Genomic DNA, 18,271 nt, shown 5'->3' with positions numbered 1-18,271 from the left:
AGAATATCACTTTTCATAGCAGCCGTTGATGCTGACTGGTTTTGCTACCACGCCTTCCTATAGAGCTTCATTCCGCACAATTGAAATCAATTTTTCTTTCTTTTCTAGTTCTAAGAAATTAAATCCAACTTCAAACCGTATCTGTCGAATTGCTGATATATCCTCTATTTAGTTTTAATATGTTCGTATCCTAGTTGCTAGTTAAAGCTCTCTGCCTCAAGTCTTCGATTTTCAAGGGAAATAAAGAATATCATTTTTCGCGCAGTATTCCAAATTCTCAAAACGTAGCGATAAATGTCAATTTAACAGTACATTGGATTTAAAGAGTTTTGGCAAGTATCTTTGTAATCTGTAGACAATTTTGGGGGGTTTGTATACAAATATTGCAGACAGACTAGTTGAAAGTTGAATTTCAAAGGATTAGAGTGAAGAATAGTTATTGCTTGCCTTCTGACATGTGAATGATAACAATGACAATCTAGCTCCCTCACACACATAGAACACATTAAAGTCGGAAGACCTTTCTAACTATTAAATCTCTTTGGATGATGGCGATACTTTGTAAGCCGATTCAATATCTGTCAAAGTAAAATCAAGGTATGATTACAATTTTATTAAATTAAATAAGTTTTTACAGAGTCACAGAAGTACGTAGTAAGATTTTGACTCCACTAGAGACCACCGGAGGGAATTCTTTTTCACTGGAGGGGTTTGAAAAAATGTTTTTTACAATTCAAAATTTTACGCAGGGTGATTTACATTCCACTGGAGGGATTCAGATGTCCTTCCTGGGGGGTTATAATTCCACTGGAGGGATTTCCCAGGAAGGATATCTGAATCCCTCCAGTGGAATTATAAACCCCTTGGAAGGATATCTGAATCCCTCCAGTGGAGTTATAAACCTCTAGGAAGGATATCTGAATCCCTCCAGTGGAATTATAAACTCCTAAGAAGGATAACTGAGTCCCTCCAGTGGAATTATAAACCCCCAGGAAGGATATCTGAACCCCTCCAGTGGAATTATAAAAACCTTGGAAGGATATCTAAATCCCTCCAGTGGAGTTATAAACACCTAGGAAGGATAACTGAATCCCTCCAGTGGAGTTATAAACCCATAGGAAGGATAACTGAATCCCTCCAGTGGAATTATAACCACCCAGGAAAGACATCTGAATCACTCCAGTGGAATTATTATCCCCCAGGAAGAACATTTTTTGAAACCCCTCCAGTGAAAATAAAATCCCTCCGGTGGTCTCCAGTAGAATCGAAATCTTACTACGAACTTCTTTGAGTCGTTTTTACATTCTTTCTCAGAGTAAAAAACTTTTAGATCATAATTAGATTAGATTGTGATTAAATATTTTATCTACTAATTCACCCAGCAATATTGTTTGTATACAACAACCAATGCAATTTTTCAAGATTTATGCCGGCGCTTACTTGAACCCGGTTTTTGGTGGATTTGAGACGCGGCTTAAATTCATTAAATTCGGACACTGTACCATCTCAGGGGTTATAGTATACAGAGGGTAATCTAATTAATCCCAACACAGCTTGGATTAGCGATCTATTCCAAATAGATTATCAAGTACAACAGGGAAATGGGCCAATTATGTACACGACGTCACAAGTGTCAATTAACAAGGAAAACAAAATTGTCTCACATAAGTTGACATGTTTTCCAAGATTAAATAAAATAGTGTAAAAACAGAAACTAAAGAACACATAAAATTGTACTTTTTTTACTGCAAGATAAATACTTTATTCTAAAATTATCACTATTTTTAATAATTTTGTCGGAAACAAAAACTAAGTTGTCACTTGTGACGTCAGAATACAGCTGTACTGAGAGCGTACAAATTTTACGTTGCCATCTATTGTACTAGAATCTAATTGATCTATTTTAGTGTATCTAAGCTTTTCATCTATTTACTCCTTTTCCTTCTCCTAAACCTTTCTTAGCTTTCATTTAGTTCTAAATTGTTTTTTGTTTCATTTTTAAAAAAAAAAATTTAACATGTATTTATCGCTGCAAAAGGACCTCTCATTCAAAACCACCAGCAATGGTTAGAGAGGTTATTTGTTAAAATATTTTTCCAAAATATATCTATCCATCATCTATCTGCTGATTGAAACAACTGGTGAATTATTACAAACGACTTTACGCTCTTATTTAAGAATTGTACACCGTAAAAATGTCTCATTGGTATCAAATGAATCCTAAAGTTTTTCTCTACAATTTTGCATTCTCAGTTCAAATATGTTAAATAGCCGGTCTCTCCCTTTCATCCTTTATTACTTTCCAGGAATCGAGAGGGCATACCCCCCCCCCTATATACGCCCCTGTTAACCTTACCTTTCCAAACATTGAATAAGTTTAACTTAATTTAAGTTTGCAGCACTAAGCCTAGTTTAATAAATCATGGTCATTAATAATTTTTCATATTTAACCTTTCTGTCAAGGTTGAGCTCAACTGCTTAAAGGGACTGTATATGATATTTCAATTGTCCATTCATTGGCATGTCCGATTCACAGCAGTCCCCTTTAAATCAGTGGCTGATCAAGGATGAAAAAGATATCCATATTTTCTAGCCAAAAATCCATGATTTTTAAATGAGGGTTTTGTGTAAAAGTGACTGGTGGGTTTATGCTGCAAAGACAATAAAGAAACACTTTTCTAAAAATAAAACGATATTTTCATCTTTATTACATAGAAAGATGTGTAAAGGCTACCGTTGTAAGCTGGAAGGTCAATTGAAAATACGCCTACAGTCCCTTTAAATCTTTAAGATATCAAATAGATAAACATTAGTAAAGCCTAATTTTATTTCCTTATTGATACCGTGTATAGATAGGAGTGTTAAATAAGCAAAAGGGAAATTAAACAGCCCCGCAGGTGGGAAACAAGATCAAATAAAATTTCTTATTTATATTTACTTTATTTACTCAATATAAAATAGATTGGAAAGCTACAGACCCCCCTCCCCCCACCAGGCCCCCTCCTTTTTTATTCTGAACATCATTTTGTATTGTACAGCGTAATGTTAAATGACCATCAATTCAAAGATGGCAATGTCTGATTCACAACGGTACCATTAAAACATTTGTCTGATCAAGTATGAATTAGATATCAATGTTTATCATTTTTTAAAACTGTTTATTTTCCAATTGGCATTTTGGATTTCTTTGCAAAGGTAACTTGCGCATTTCTACTCTTCAGAGGAGAAAGTATTAGAACTATCAAAACCTAATAATTTTAAACCTTGAAAAACGACAATATCTTCCATATTGTTGATCAGATAAAGGTTTCAAGGCTAAGTTGTGAATCGGGCAATGCCATCGTTGCAAAAAGGTCAGCTTAAATTTACGTTTCTTAAAATGCATTAAAAAGAGAGTAAAAAATCGATGATCTACGTCAGACGAGCTTTTCAAAAAATGGTCTATCTTGTTTTGTGTCTGAGAAATAGATAATGATATTTTGTATGAATGTATTTAATCAATTTATATCTGAACAAAGAAATTGAGTCTTTGCCACGGATTCGAATTTTCTAATCCCCATATCTTTGTAACCATATGGTGATTATTTGATATAACAGAATTTATAGTTTGAAATCTACGTCAATTTTGAAGGTTGCAAAAATGGTAGACCGCATTTAACAACTCTTGATTGTTTACAGTTGATAAAACAATAATTGTCTTCATGCGACAATGCCGCATGAATCGGAGACGATACTAAAGGCGTCACTTAATTCCCATGTTTATTGGGACACCCTGTACATACAAGGTTAACCACAAATTGACATCAAAGGACTGGAGGCACAGTCACAGATACTCACATTTCTTATTTTTCAAACTGTCTTTTCAACTTATTTATATATTTATTATAATATTTTACCATTTTATCTTTGTGTACGAATTAAATCTAAAATAATAATAATAATAAAAAATTCAAACCTTAGAAACTAAGAATTCTTCCAACAAACTCTAATTTTCAAATCTCTATGACTAGATGATGTAAACCTTTGATATTTCAAACTATGATTGTGATCAAATTAATCAGGTTGCAAAGATATGGAGATAAAAATTCAGCGTTTCCTGCAAAAACTTAGGTTTTAATTTTAGGTTTTAAAGGGACTGTAAAGGAAAAATGAAGGGGGGTGTAGGCTGAAACCTGAGAATCTCAGTAGTTGAACAATACCTATAAAACATCTATATGACGTTCCTGTCTCGAAAAATTGATATAAAACTGTGTCAAATTTATACGGAAATTCATTCGTATAAAAGTAGTAGGTTTAAACAGATCATATTCAACAAATATGCAACCAATCTGAAAACGACGATATCCCACAGGAGCCTGAGAATCTCAGGTTTGCTCATAATTTTTGCATTTAAAATAGATATAATTGATAATATAATTATCATATAGTCCGAATAGTCCGTATTACGTCACCAGAACTTCAGCCACTGGCAATGTAGTATACTGGTCACGTGATTTCCGTCTGCATTACGTGACAACGATACTGCACTGCCATTGGCTGAAGTTCATCCTATACCTTATTATTTTTCCTTTACAGTCTCTTTAAGTAATCGTTAAGGCACTATCCATTCTTGAAAATCCTTTACTTATTTTGTACAACAGGAGCTTTTACTCTTTCCTTTCAACAATTTAAGTTTTTGAATGTTGCTCTGAACGTGGTCATTTTTAATCATTGTAAAATTTTCGCTTAAAGTCGATCGCAAATTTAAAAAAATCGAAATTTTAAATTCTTGCTGTCTTTGTCTAAGTCATCTTTGGGCCGGGTCATGTTAGTTTCCAGAACAAATTTGGGCCTCGCCGTTTTGACGTTTATTGAGTACAAACAGACAGACAACGTTTAGATTCGTTATTTTGGAAAAAATTAAATGGAATATTCGAGAAGATTGCGATGCAGTTATTTTACTCATTCAATTCCGCATTTGGATTTGGAGAGTTCTTGCAGAAGTCTGCATTTTCTGAATTCCACCGATCTACTCAAGGGAATCGATGATATATATACAAATCTTTTACATTTCCTCACTCTGTATAAATCATAACTTATGCAGGGATTCAAATCACACTTCTGTTCATGTTTAGATACAGGGCTAACTACGAAAATATAACTGTAAACATTTATTATTTGATTCCTTGTTCCGGTCGCACAACTCCCCCCCCTCTCCATCCTCAGGAGTTAAAAAAATTAAAATTTGAAGGTCTTGTGACAAACGTTGATAGTGAACTAATTTTTCCAATGTAAGATTCAATGTTCTAAGATTTAATTAAAAAAAAATACTCTGGAGAATAGTTAGCGCAGGACAGGAGAGAAGGGTTATAGTAGGACGGATACTCCTGACTCCAAATAGAGAATTTTTACTTTAGGACGGATACACCGCATAGAGAACAATTATATTAGGACGGCTATTCCAGATAGAGAATAGTTAGAGTAGGACGGATACTCCGGAGAGAGAATAGTTTATTTAGAGTAGGACGGATACTCCGGAGAGAGAATAGTGAGGGTAGGACCGATACCTCGGAGGGAGAATATTTAGAGTAGGACGGATACTCTGGAGAGAGAATAGTGAGGGTAGGACCGATACCTCGGAGGGAGAATATTTAGAGTAGGACGGATACTCTGGAGAGAGAATTGTTAGAGTAGGACGGATATTCCGGAGAGAGAAATTTTACTGTAGGACAGATACTCCGCAGAGAGAATAGTTAAAGTAGGACGGGTAATCCGGAGAGAGAATTGTTAGAGTAGAATGGATACCCCGGAGAGAGAATAGTGAGAGTAGGACGAATACTCCGGAGGGAGAATATTTAGAGTATGAAAGATATTCCAGAGAGAGAATTGTCAGAGAAGGATGGCTACTCCGGAGGGAGAATTGTTAGAGTAGGACGGATACTCCGGAGAGAGAATTGTTAGAGTAGGAAGGATACTCAGAAGAGAGAATTGTTAGAGTAGGATGGATACTCTGGAGTGAGAATTGTTAGAGTAGGACGGCTACTCGGAGGGAGAATTTTTAGAGTAGGACGGCTTCTCAGGAGGAGAATTGTTAGAGTAGGGTGGTTACTATGGAGGGAGAATAGTTAGAATAGGAAGGATACTCCGGACGGAGAATAGTTAGAGCAGGACGGATACTCCGGAGGGGGAATTTTTAAGGTCAGACAAACACCCCGGAGAGAAAATGTAAGGGTCAGACGAATACTCCGGAGGGAGGACTGTAAGGGTCGGACGGATACTCCGCAGCAAGGAGAGAGAGAGAAACGAACCTCTATTTCTCCGTTCTCTCTCTTCTCTTCTCTCCGGAGAACTCCGCCTGTTGATACAGTGTTTAGTCTTTACCGGAGCCTGAGTTGAACTAGGCACTGGCTTCAAGCAAACGTATACGTTATTATTTAGAAATTGTTTTAATATATCATTTCTATATATTTCATTTGAAATATTTTTATTTATTTCAAATAAAAATTCAATGATATCCGCCGTACGCGATGTATGTATAAATGATTTTAAAAATGATTTTATTAAATATTTCAATTCGTGATAAATTGATTCAAGTATGACAGGAGCAGTTCACATTCAAGGGTCGAGTAGGTAGCACACAGGTTAGATTAGTATCAGGGTATACAGGGTATATAGATACTACAGGGTGTTTGTCTACAAATAGTGTTTTTGATTTGCTCGAATTCCAGTGAAAACGACAATGTCTAAGCAAAAAGCATCCAAATAAATTTTATTTTGAGTTGGTTTAGATCCAGATAAAAAAATGTTTCATCTTGAGTTCTGGCGCACCTTTTGAGATAAACAGGTTCTGGCGCACTTTTTGAGATAAACAGGTTCTGTCACACTTTTTGAGATAAACAGGTTCTGGCGCACTTTTGGGCGCACTCTGAAATATGACACAATTCCTAATCTAAAATATCAAGATTTAGAATTGAGTTTTTGCCACAAATTCTGATTTTCTAATCTCAGATCTTTGTAACCCAGTGTACATAGACATTAAATAATTCAAGCTATGAATTCTGTTGGATTGAAATATCATAGGTGATTTCCATCAGGTTGCAAAGATATAGAAATTCGAAAATTTAAGTTTGTGGCAAAAACTCAATTCCTTAGATCACATCATCTGAAAGTAAATCGTTATCATGAAAAAACAGATTTAATATTATGAAATTGAAGGTTCTTTGTGCATGCTTAATGATATTTTACAATAATTAGAATGAAAATATTCTTTGCTCCTATAACAAAGCATAAATTATTAACCTTAGAAATAAACTATGTTTTAACAGTCAAAACTTGATCTAAATGAAAAAATATTTAAGGTTTAAACTACTGAAATGAATAAAAATATGTAATTTTAAAAATACATCAATTTCTAGAAAAAAATATCTAGAAAATTTGATACCACATCAATATGAAAGCATGTCTTAATAATTAAAACCACATCAATATAAAAAAATGAAATACAGTTAAAACCACATCAATATAAAAAAGTTTCTTAACCGTAAATACCGCATCAATATGAACAATAATGTATAATAATTAAAACCACATCAATATAAAAAAGCTTTTTAAACTTAAAAACCACATTAATATGAAAAATAATGTATTGACAGTTAAAACAACATCAATATAAAAGATTCTAAACAGTTAAAACCACATCGTTATAAAAAATGTATTAACAGTTTCAACCACATTGATACAAAAAAATCTTTTAACACTTAAAACAAAACCACATTAATACAGATAAAAATTTTTGCAAATATTAAAACCACATTTATATAAAAAATTATCTTAACAGTTAAACTACATCAGTATGAAAAATGTATAAAAAAATGTCTTAATAGTTTTAAACCTCATCATCGTAAAATATTTTTTAAAAGTCAAAACCATACCAATATCAAAAAATGTATTTACAGTTAAAACCACAACAACATAAAAAAATAGTTTAACACTTAAAACAAAAACACATTAATATAATAAGCGTCTAAACACTTAAAACCACATTAATATGAAAAATCAAAAATTCATAACGTTCAGGCTAATGTGGGGAGAAAGCTATGAATACAGCAAAGACGGTTATCTAAGTTTACAATGTTGAACTTGTATGTACCTTTTTACATAGATGTTTAACTCAATTACAAGTTAGGTCTAGGGTGTAAAATATAATATATACATATTATATTTGATTTACATGGTACTTTGTATTCTTTTTTTGTACAATTCTTAGTCTGTCTTTTTCAAGGATTGAAAAATATCTTTTGAGGGAACATCTTTTATCCCAACTGAGCAAAATATCAGAAATAAAGAGAAGGATGTAGAATTGTAGGAAGGTGCTAAAAGGTGAAAAGTTTCAAAAGTTGAAGTGGAAGGGGTGGGGAAGGTTGAAGAGTTGAAAGGGGGAGGGCGGGGAGGGAGAAAAGGAGGGATGAGTATGGGTGAGGGTTTAAAGAGAAAGGTTGCAGAGAAACCGCAAATAAAAATAAAAAGTTTAAAGTAACAAAAATTTGGACATCTAATTCCTACTTGATCAGGCAAAGTTTTAAAGGGTACCGATGTAAATCTTTTCATGGAGGGTCACTTGAAATTACGCTCACAGTCCCTTTCAGAAAGTTTTGAATATGTGAACAAATATGGATTGGATGCTAATGGAGCTTTTATGAATAATGAAAGTATTTAGTTTGTTCTAGTCAGAGTAGAATGAAATGTACTGTAGTATTTAGTTTGTTCTAGTCTGAGTAGAATGATAACTGTAAATGTACTGTAGTATTTAGTTTGTTCTAGTCTTCTACAGTCTACAGTCTACAGTCTACAGTCTACAGTCTACAGTCTGCAGTCTACAGTCTACAGTCTACAGTCTACAGTCTACAGTCTACAGTCTAAATGTTTCAAACCATGCAATCAGAGAAACCTTGAAGAGAAATATTTGAAGAACACAAACATGAAATTGGTTTCTTTGAAACTAAAAATAAATCTTTTAAAACTTATTTTTCCGCTTGGATGGTTTTTATTCTCTACTCCTCATCCCAACCTTCTAAACTCATCTCACCCCCTTAACTCATCCCACTCCCTAAACTCAGCCCACCTATTAAACTCATCCAAACACCTCAACTCATCCAAACACCTCAACTCATCCCACCCTTTAACTTATCCTACCACCTTAACTCATCCCACCATCTTAACTCATCCCACCACTTTAACTTATCCCACTCCCTTAACTCATCCCACCCCCTTAACTCATCCCACCCCCTTAACTTAAGTTGTGAAGAATAAGTTTTTGATCTTATGTAATGCAATCAGAAAACGTTAAATCGTATTATAGGTATAACATGAATCCCGATATCTTATTCTATAATACTCCACTATCACATCAACTACCATACCTAGCCAGTCACTCCCTTTTAAAAAAAAACCGCATGATTATGCGGTGTAATTTACAATTTTCAAAAGTTTTAAAAACTATTTAAACTTTTCCCAAAAAATGGTCTTAAAGATTTCAGAATAGGTAACTTGATAGAAAAATGAATAAAAAAATGGAGGAAGGATTAAATATCTAGGAATTTATAAAAAGTTAGGATATGGAAAGAACTGTATTAAGAATTAAAGAATAAAAAGTACATTGTTCTGATAGCACCAAGTCACGTAGTTTGCAATAATCATTTATTTAAGGAAACCATTAAACCTTGAGTTTGAAACAAATATAATTTATCAAACAGTATCCAGGAATATGGTTGCTAAAGGAAACGATTAGGAAATATATTGTTAAATATCCCTTGGTTTTGATTTCTTAGATTTATTCAGTTTTCCTTCAGTTCTCCTTCAGTTCTCCTTCAGTTCTCCTTCAGTTCTCCTCAGTTCTCCTTCAGTTCTCCTTCAGTTCTTCTCCAGTTGTTCTTTCTCCTTCAGTTCTCCTTCAGTTCTTCTCCAGTTGTTCTTTCTCCTTCAGTTCTCCTTCAGTTCTTCTCCAGTTGTTCTTTCTCCTTCAGTTCTCCTTCAGTTCTTCTCCAGTTGTTCTTTCTCCTTCAGTTCTCCTTCAGTTCTTCTCCAGTTGTTCTTTCTCCTTCAGTTCTCCTTCAGTTCTTCTCCAGTTGTTCTTTCTCCTTCAGTTCTCCTTCAGTTATCTTTCAGTTCTCCTTCAATTCTCTTTTGATCTTTGATATGCGGGGTTAACTTTTCAATTGAGGGATAAAGTATTTATCTTCATATTACGCAGATCTACGGTTTAAATTCTTTAAATTCTGTCTCAGATTGGATATCTAGATCAAGGGTTCAAGATTAATGATATTTACACAAAAGTTCCAATCTCAGGTTTAATAGAGTTCGTTTTTTTTCCTTTAAAGGTTTTAATTTCACCGAGAATCCTTATCCCAGAGATTCCTGTAGAATACATGATAGAGTTTAGGAGTTTACTGGGAAGAGAAGAAGGGGTCCATCCAGCCATCGTTCATGTCGACACACCTCCATCCAGCCATCATTCATGTCGACACTCCTCCATCCAGCCATCATTCATGTCGACACTCCTCCATCCAGCCCTCATTCATGTCGACACTCTTCCATCCAGCCATCATTCATGTCGACACTGTGGGACATTGTTGTGTATCCGTTAAAGTTTGTTGTATTCCAGAGAGTGAAGAAAAGTAGGACGGTTAACACATCTTAAAATTGTCTTTAACAAACAATTGATTTTAACAGTGCTTCATCAAAATCACTTCTATCACTCCATCTAGTTTCACCCATCCCACATTGATCCAAGTTGCAAGATTACACCCAAAAATATTTCATCAAAAATAGTCTAAAAGACCCATGTATCAAATCAAATCAAATCATTTCTTTGGCCACAAGTTTAAAACTTTCATATGCAGAAAAATGCTAACAATTATTTATATATTTTGTACTTAAAAATTTAAAATGCATCGCCCAACAAAAAGTATAAAATAGTAAATACGAACAATCCACATTAAATGGTAAAATGGGTTCTAAGATTGAGACTTCTAACCAGGACCTCTAGTTTACCGTGACCAATATTTAACCAGGACCTCTAGTTTACCGTGACCAATATTTAACCAGTACCTCTAGTTTACCGTGACCAATATTTAACCAGGACCTCTAGTTTTACCGTGACCAATATTTAACCAGGACCTCTAGTTTACTATGGCCAATATTTGACAAGGACCTCTAGTTTACCGTGACCCCGTGACCCCGTGACCAATATTTAACCAGGACCTGTAGTTTACCATGACCAATATTTAACAAGGACCTCTAGTTTACAGTGACCAATATTTAACCAGGACCTCTAGTTTACCGTGACCAATATTTAACCAGGACCTCTAGTTTACCGTGACCAATATTTAACCAGGACCTCTAGTTTACTGTGGCCAATATTTAACCAGGACCTATAGTTTACCGTGACCAATATTTAACCAGGACCTCTAGTTTACCGTAACCAACATTTAACCAGGACCTCTAGTTTACCGTGACCAATATTTAACCAGGACCTCTAGTTTACCTTGACCAATATTTAACCAGGACCTCTAGTTTACCGTGGCCAATATTTAACCAGGACCTCTAGTTTACCATGACCAATATTTAACAAGGACCTCTATTTTACCGTGACCAATATTTAGCCAGGACCTCTAGTTTACCGTGACCAATATTTAACTAGGACCTCTAGATTACCGTGACCAATATTTAACCAAGACCTCTAGTTTACCGTGACCGATATTTAGCCAGGACCTCTTGTTTACCGTGACCAATATTTAACCAGGACCTCTAGTTTACCGAGGCCAATATTTAACCAGGACCTCTAGTTTACCGTGACCAATATTTGACAAGGACCTCTAATTTACCGTAACCAATTTTATGTTTGTGATAGATAACTTTCCCTATGTGATTATTTACTTGTTCATCTACCTCTTTGTTTGTTTATCTATTTATTTATTTATCTCTCTGTTTATCTGTTGATTTATCTATCTGTTTATCTATTATCTATATTTTCCAGTGTAAACTAAAGGGTTTGATTCTCAAAACATGAAATGTTAAAAGATCATCTTTAATCTTGGAGATAATACGCCGTACGCGGCATGCATTTATCAACCTACTTTTTCATGAATGATTATTTAAACAAAAATCACAAAATTCTCTTGGTTCTGGTATTTTCAAAATGTGGTCTACCATTTTTGTGCTGTCATTTTTACCAGAGCTAGATGTTAATAATTTTGTTCAGATTTCAATTTGTTGAAAAAACCAAAGTTGTCGAAAACTGAACGGTACTTTTTTAAAGCATAAAATACGCAGAACTCATTTTAGAAATGCAAAGAATTTCACTTCTAGAATTAGAATAAATGCCGCAAATATTACAAAGATCAAAGACAAATATGAAGTCGTCTTTCATCTGTCATGTTTTGTGAGACACCCGGTGAAGAATATTCATTTGAATACAAAATATGAACAGATTTTTCATGTTTGGGCATCCTTAATAGAGATCATTAATTTCCTTCTCACCTTTAGAGCATGGGCAGGTTAGAAATAGTAGTACTCATCATCGGATATGTGATATTTTTTAATTAAACAAACTCTATAGAGTCTATGATACAAACTTAATTTTTTAATATCTATATCTTTGCAACCTGATGGTATAAACCTTTGATATTTCAAACTCAGATGATTTGATCTAACGTCAGTCATAGTTTCAAAAAAGGAAGGCCTTCGACATTGGGTTGCAAAGATAAAGGCATTAAAAAATCAGAGTTTGTGACAAAGACTCAATTCCTTTATTATAATTTTCAAAAAAAACGGGAATATGATTTGTAAATAACACAGAAATATTTCTACTACAGCGTTTAATTATTTTGGATTCCATCCCTTCTTTCTTAAAGGAATGAGTACGTGGATAGTGCCGCGCACATAGATTCAGCCTCCTTATAAACAGTCTCATCAATTTTTAAGACAGGGCTGACTTTGAAGTGTCGCAACGCCCTAAGCTTAGATTTTACCGCTCTAACTCACTTATGCTTTTCTGTAGCCCTTTACATATACATTTTAGCACTGTAAAGCACTTCTTGTTAGAATTGGTTTTTTAGAAGTAATTGGCAAAATTCTCAACGATTTTTGCTTGAGAGCGTGAGACCATTAAATCGCAGTGCGCGTGCGTTAGGTATTCTTAGAGGTATAATAATCCGGCAAGAAGTTTAAATAACTATTTTTAACACTGTTATTTTGATTCTCAGTGTTATAAAGTTTTTGAACAGAATTTTTCTCTTTATCGAGAAGCCCGTTATAGCACGTCGTGCCAAAATGTTATGTGTGTTAGTGTTATAGATAATTGTATGAAAAGTTTGCGTATTTATGGCTATGGCTATTTCCAGATCAAATAAGCTTTGAAATAAAGCAGAAAAAGCAGAAGTCAAAATATAAAGTTGATTTCAATTTTATTTTCATTTCAATTGAAACAAATATTTTGGATTTATCCTAAATGTTTTGGAGAAAATCCGGGAACCAATCAAAACTTTATAGCACACGGGCTCTGATGTATACAGCTAATTTAACTTTATAGCACGATGATTACTTTATAGCACGTTCATTATGAAATTCACGATGAAGTGAAGAAGAATGATAAAGTACATAATAGTTTCATAAACCCAATTGTAAAATCCGATAAATAATTATCAGTCTTATACGTATATCTTTAAACATCTTAAACTTCTAGACATTCCAGAGGTTAGAAATTTGTTAGAAAACGCCATTCAAGTTTGACATCTTCAGTCAACCAATGAGAGATCGCGAAAATACGAGTCAGCTGCTTTTACACGATTAAACACTTCGCTTCAAATTCACAATTTTCTTTGTGGATTTTATACTTCCTCGATCGAGAAGGTTTAAACTTTCTGTAAAGAAATATACATACATTTGCTTTGATGGTTCAGCTAGTCTTATGAATTTTTTATGATCAAAATATATTTGTTGTACAATGTTAGAATTCCAAAAATCCAAAGTAAAGCACTGCTAAAACATCAAAACACATTTTTCTTCTAAATCTATAAAGATAAAATAAATGTTTTTCTAAAGGTGAAACTGCCAATAAGAAATATATAAACATTTAAAATAGTTGCATTTGATAAAAATGTTTTACTCTTGGATGCAAAATAACAACATTTATAAAACAGTTTTTAAAGTTGTTTAAAGGGACTGTATACGTAATTTAGATATACCATCCTTAGATAATTCACAACTCTACCCATAAAAGCTTTGTTTAGTCAGGTATGCATTAAATTTTTTTTTTACAAAACGAATTTGCGCATTTATTTCTTTTGATTTTTAAGCTAGAAAACAAACAAATCTGCGCAATATTGTTCGGATTAAGGTTTCAAGGTTACCATTGTGAATGGAGGTTCATTAAAAAATTCAATAACAGTCCCTTTAATACAATATCTTATCTTATTTCTTTGTTTTCAATTAAATTTTTTTGTTCACAATCCGTCATACGTTCTTCATTTTAGAAAATATCATAAAATAATTTGAAATATCTATAATCTAAGGTACTTACTGCAAACTAGACAGTCACTGGTAAGCTTAGTGACCTCGTGGCCCCTTAATTTAGATTTTGCGCACAATCATGGCGTTCGAGCAAATTTATCCTGTTGGATATAAAAAAATTCAAAACATTTTTGTTCTTCTCCAGAGCTGTTCAATGAGAGGAGATCAGAGCTAAAAACTTTAGAATGGTGGATATCGAGATTAATGCGTGATCCTCCCTTTTTCTTAATATCGAGACTAATCTAATCCTAAAAAGTTGTAAAAAATTCAACCAATCAGAGTCGCGTATATGAAGCCGATAAATTTGAAATTTTGCGCGCCATTTAAGATTATATACAGAAATGGGAGGGACTCTCTAATTTAAAAAAACCGGTTTTTGATTTTTCTCTACTATATCCGAGAAAGAACGGCTTAAAAAGAAAATCAAAAATGTGTCCATTGGATACTGAGATTAAGTAATCGGGATTAAGGATATCTCATTCTAAAATTTTCAGCTCCGATTGAAAACTTATCGACAGATTTTAATCTTACGTCCAATATACTTTAGTTTGACGTATACTTTATTAATAATGACACATTAATGAGAAAAGGAAGTTGTAAGATCCATCGGTATTTTTTCACGGATTTAGCACTGAATCTATTTAGATTAGTAATTCCACACACACACTCAAAGTTACGGCCTCTAATATTTTAGAGTGAATTAAAATTTTTCAACAATTCGGAATTACAAATCGAATTTGATAAATGTCAATATGTAGTTGAATTAATTACGTATAGTTAAACTACGTGTCTATCACCGAAAGAATAATCGAAAATTAGTTTAAAAATATATTCCTAGTTCCACTACTTTTAGGAATTCCTTAAATTTCATTCCATCACGAAATTCTTCCTTTTTTTGTTGAACTTTCAAGATTTACGAGATTATATATACTATATACTGGAATCCATGCATACATACATAAATCTTAATACATTCTAAACAACAGTTTTATCCTTAATATTTAATTAAAAACTTCATGTTAAGGTTTAACAAGACATTGATTGTTACAAAATAAAAGATTTAAGTTTAAAGACTTGCTTGCTACATGCATAATTCCAGGAAAAAAAACTATATTCTTTTAGAAAAACTTAATATTTGAACTAACGAAATGAAGTTGAGAAAGGAAATGAGTTTTTACCACAAACTCTAATTATGAATTCTCTTAGATTAAATAGTTTAAATATTATGGGTTTACACCATCAGGTTGCAAAGATACTGGGATTAGAAATCACTAATATATTATTTTAAATCCATATTACGCACAATATTTTGGGTTTGACCAAACACTGTAATTTTAGTCGATATGTTTTTCTAGAAATAATCTTTCGAGCAATTATATCTGCAGAGTTAAACTCCTACCTATTCGTTTAAGTTAAAACATTGTTGAAATACTGTTGCATTTTTCCATTCGAATAATTGATAAAAGATTAGAACTTTAACTCAATGCAAAAAGTTTTAAATATCTAGATCTAGAAATCTAAAAAAGTTATACATCAATTATGAAGGCGTCTTGGACTTTGGTTTTTGCGTGTTTATACATTATGTAGACCTAGACATGTGCACTTTTGATCTACAGCTCTTTGTTTCTGGCTACTAGCTAGTAAACATCTGATAGACAGTGTCATCGTCATTGCTTTGTTTCTGAGAATGAAATAATTCAAATCAAAATCAATTTTTTTTTTTATAAATGACTAAAATAGATCAAATCCAGGTCAGATCGAATAGATCAAAATTTGTTAATATTTCTTTAGTGAGAACAAGTTTTAATAAAAAAATTCATTTCCTGGAGGAATTAAGTCTATATGCCACAAACCTGATTTTCTAATTAATATATATCTTTGCAACCTGATGGTAGAAGATTATTTGAATTCATAGTTTGAAATATGTCTACAACATTTGGTTGTAAAGAAATTGGGATTAGAAAGTAAAAGTTTGTGGCAAAGACTTAATTCCTTGAAAAAACTGAAAACTGTATAATCTGCTCTGCATATTTTACAGTTGCTATTGAACTTTGATTTATTGTGATATAAATATCTTTTAAGAATATTTTATTATACCGGTTTCTTTTGGAGATTTACAAAATTTTATCATAATTAATTTGCTTCTTAAATCATAGGATGGCATGCTATAAATCAATTTGAAGCGAGATAAGAATAAGTCTAAAAATATTTTTAAAAATTGTAGGAATAATCCTAATATCTTAGTACCCAATAATGTCGTAGACCTTTGATATTTCTAACCATGATTTCTGCAAGATCAAATAGTCTAATTTTGACTTGGCAAAGTTTTCGCCCATCTGGGGCCAGATTTTGTGAATCACGTCTGAGCGCACTCTTCACTAAATATCACTATTTCTTCGGTCAGAGTTATTCAAATCACTTGAGGGTGAACGGTTCTGATTGCAAAGATAAAGGGATTAAAAAATTATATAGTTTCGTATTATGCATTAATCACTTTTTAGAAGAAAAGTTTTTAAAAGATATTGAAAACAAAAATAAAATCAGTGTAACTGTAATGGGATTAATAATTTTATTGAGACTCACTCATTTGGTCAAAAGCTCCATTAAAACTCTAATTTGTTCCTAGAACAATTAGGAAATAGCTCAGTAATTATTTTAAATGTAGTTTTTTCCTACAATTTCTTTTACTAAATCATGAATATATTAAAACAATAGTTAGAATAATAGAATAGAATAATAAATGGAATGTTTTGATATATGAAGTTTAGCATATATTATTTTTTTAAATAATTTTATTTCTATCAGAAGTGCATAAAATTTAACAAATTAAAAATAGTAAATAATTTTAATTGGTTATTATGGAGTATGAGATTTTATTAAATGTAGTAGAATGAATTGAAATGTATTGAAATCAAAGTTAAATGTATTCAAATGAATTGAAATGTATTGAAATCAAAGTTAAATGTATTCAAATGAATTGAAATGTATTGAAATCAAAGTGAAATGTATACAAATGAATTGAAATGTTTTAAAATCAAAGTTAAATGTATTTAAATGAATTGAAATGTATTGAAATCAAAGTTAAATATATTCAAATGAATTGAAATGTATCGAAATCAAAGTTAAATGTATTTAAATGAATTGAAATGTATTGAAATCAAAGTTAAATGTATTCACATGAATTGAATTGTATTGAAATCAAAGTTAAATGTATTCACATGAATTGAAATGTATTAAAATCAAAGTTAAATGTATTCACATGAATTGAAATGTATTAAAATCAAAGTTAAATGTTTTCAAATGAATTGAAATGTATTAAAATCAAAGTTAAATGTATTAAATTAAAATTAAATGTATCAAAATTAAAATGTTTTGAATTTAAACCGATTAACTTTATATTCCCCGCCTTCTATCACCTTGAGGAATCCAAGTTACACATTTAAAGCATGCAATGTGAGTGTCAACTCTGTCAACTCAATTACTTTTCGACCAAATCTAATGAAAATCGCATAGTGTATACATATTTTAAACTAAATCATATATAATCTTTCATACAGAAGCCAGCTTGGAAACTCAGCTTTCCCAGAAATTTTCCTTATAAAAGTCAACCTATATCCAACTGAGTACTTTTCAAAACTAAGCTAAGAACATTTCTGCGTTCCTAGTTCCACAATCAATATTTGAGAAAAATTAGTCAAATTGGTCCCAAGTTTTATCGGACACA

This window comes from Eurytemora carolleeae, unplaced genomic scaffold (genome assembly GCF_000591075.1).
Source record: "Eurytemora carolleeae unplaced genomic scaffold, Eaff_2.0 scaffold628, whole genome shotgun sequence".
NCBI lineage: Eukaryota > Metazoa > Arthropoda > Copepoda > Calanoida > Temoridae > Eurytemora > Eurytemora carolleeae.
This window is presented reverse-complemented; position numbering follows the sequence as displayed.